Here is a 3,187-nt window from a genome sequence, read left to right as displayed (position 1 = left end):
CGCTCGATGGCATCATCAGAAGGACTGGATGAGTGATGTCCTAGAAAACATTCAGGATAGGGTTGGTCCCCACCCATCCTTCCTCATTTCGCACAGTGAGAAACTAGTCTTGGCTGGGAAACCTCAAGGGAGGCTTCTATTTGGGGCCAAGCACAGAATGTTGATGAGATCTTTCTCCTGGGGAGTCCAAATGCGTCTCCCTGGAGCTTCTTCTCATTCTCCTAATCCAGTCCCTTAGAATCATGCAGCAGCAGCTTAATCCCAGGGGCACCTGGGGGGCTCAGGTCACGATGGCAGGGTCATGAGATCGAGCCCTGGGTTGGGCTCTGGGCTAAGTGCAGAGCCTGCTCAAGACTCTCTCTCTTCTCCCTCTGCCCTGCCCTGTTGCTTCTGCGCTCTGCTCTCTCTCTTAAAAAAGAATTAAAAATAAAAACAAAGAGGTTAATCCCAATTTCTGAATTATCATCAAATACTGGAATTTAGCATGTGCTCCCGAATCAGACAGAATGGGTAGGGGCTTAGGAATTTCCTGGTTATAGTAACCTAAGTTCTCCATGTTGTCTCATGACTTACAAAACAACCCAACAACAGAGAGATGGGGCCCCTGGGTGGGGGGGCTCAGTCATTTGAGCTTCAGACTCTTGATATTGGCTCAGGTCTCTAGGTCATGAGTTCAAGCCCCCTGTGGGGCTCCACACTTAAAAAAAAAAAAAAAAGAGAGACAGAGATAGAGAATGTGATGGTGCCCAACTCTTAAATGTGTCATTGGGTCAAATGAACGTAAGTGCTTAAGATCAGTTTCATGGTGGTAATGTCAATGATGGTGATGATGATGATGATGGTGGTGGCGTAGAAGATGCTGATTCTCACACTGGGTTAAATACTAGGTTGCATGGGACAAACAAGCTCCTTGGTATATCACTGAATGCCACAGCTTTTACAGTACCGCCTTTACCCCCGTTCCTGTGGTCCTCAAATGATTTGTGTTGTGGATAAATTCTGTTTCTGTAGTTTGGACAATGAAATCACCTTGGCAATGTGCCTCACCTATTTCACTGGTGAAAACTGTCTTGGAAAGGTTGCACATCTTGTCTGAAATTTTCCCAGATACAGAAACACTATAGCCAATTATCTAGAAATTCTGAGCAGAGACCTTTCTTTTCTTATGTTCCAGTCGATTAGCTCTCCTCTATTCTATTTACTCTTCATATGGAAAAAGGCATTCTTTCTGTGCGAACCTCCTCCACCAGAAGCACATTTCTCTCCATTCTAGCAGTAATTTTTTTTCATAGTATGGTCAACTCTTTTTCTCTGAATTGTTTTTACCATGGGTTTCCTAAGCAATTCTAAGGATGTGGATAAGACAAAGCATCGCATTATCTCTCCCGAAGAGAAGCTGGATGTCCTTGTCACTTCGTGTTTCTACCATCAGCTCTGATAATCGGAGAATGACCAGTCATCCTTCTCCAGCAGAAAGGTTTCCTTCCCTGATTAAAATCTTCTATTGTACAACTGCACCTACAGAAGGAGAGGTCTTCCCAAGGCATCCAGAGCTCTCTATTCTCCTAGCATATATTTCCTCACCAAGTTTCTTTCTTTTTGTTAAATTGCTTGCATCTCACACTTCATCCCTACCACCACCTGGAATTTATGCAATTATTTCATGCACTTTGTACCTTCCTCATATCATACCTGATGCTGCCACCTGCACCCCTGCTTCTCTCTCCGCCTACACTCCCAGGTACACATATGTGCACACATGCACACGCGTGCACACACACACACACACACACACACACACACAGACACTTGTTTATCTTGAAAACTCTCCTTTGTTCTTTGATTCCCAGCTTCTTTTCTCCTCTTTGAAGCAGTTCCCGGGGCCCCTCCTACCGCACCTGCACTGTAGTTTCAGGCACCACGCGGGATCACATTGTCTGGTTTACCTCCCTGGCCCTGCCGTTTGTGAGATCTTTTACTGCATGGTCTATTTTTTGCTTTTGTAGCTCTGCTCTAACATGGACCGAAACTTGGAGGGGATACACCACAGGAGGTGCACACGTGGGATTGGTAGCCAGACTGCGTGAATTACTATCCATTCCGCCTACAGCGTAACTTGGAACAACTTGCTAAATCCAATTCTTCAGTATCTGACTCAGTATCTGTTTTGAGGAGCAAATTAAAATGCTTAGAGTAGTATTCAGCGTTTGATGAATATTCAGTTAGTGCCAGTTATTATTTTTAAGTTATGGGGTAGTATACATCGATAGGAATAATATATAAATTAAAGATAAAAATTAGGCCAGCTAAGTTCTTGGGCATTTAAATTTTTATGTTAAAAAAATTAAAAATAGGGTAAAGTCATCACATTCCAACCTCATTCCTACTCTCAGAAATAAAGGTTAAATGATAAATTGTTCATTATGTGAACAATGCTTAATACTTAGTAAGCCTTAAACTTGTACTAATCACTATTTTAAATAATTAAGTAACCATTTTATGTATAAAAATGATATTGTTCCTCATAATCAAGAATAAAAATACTCAATTTCCCGAGAGAAAATCCACGTTAGGATACCTGAATTCTATTATTTTATCACACCACCTCCTTCAGGGTTCTGTATATTGGGTCTTTAGTTATAATATTGTGTGGTTTTTAAAGGACCAAAATTATTACTTTTTCTCAACACTAGGTAGCTTATTTTTAAATGTATATTTTAACATTTGTGCATAAGTGAAAATTCCTGAGTTTCACCTGCTTATTTTTCACTTAAAGTAAAAAATAAATAAAAAGCTTGATATTAAACCTATGTATAAACATTTAATTTAAAATTCACTGAGCATAATTAACATGATCTGCTTCCTTACTTCCGGGTATGAAAATAAAGTTCTCTACTGGGAATAAAACTTTTTTGGTGACCAAATGATAGACCAATATGGGCAGTTTAATTTCCTATCATTTGTATTAGCTTTAATAATTCCATTAAGAATATAGAGCATAATTTATTTTTAAAATATACTTTTTTTCCATAAACCTATCATCTATTTGTGGATGTACTCTTAAAAGTGACCACAATTAAGTTTCACCAAAAGTAAACAAGAATTTTTGGATGGTTGGATTTAGGGAAATGCTTTGTTTTTTATTTATATTTTGTTGTTGTTGTTGAATTGCAGGCACTTAGGTTAA

The sequence above is a fragment of the Nyctereutes procyonoides genome, unplaced genomic scaffold (genome assembly GCF_905146905.1).
Source record: "Nyctereutes procyonoides isolate TBG_1078 unplaced genomic scaffold, NYPRO_anot_genome, whole genome shotgun sequence".
Classification (NCBI taxonomy): domain Eukaryota; kingdom Metazoa; phylum Chordata; class Mammalia; order Carnivora; family Canidae; genus Nyctereutes; species Nyctereutes procyonoides.
The sequence above is the reverse complement of the archived record's forward strand: the minus strand, read 5'-3'. Positions refer to the sequence as shown.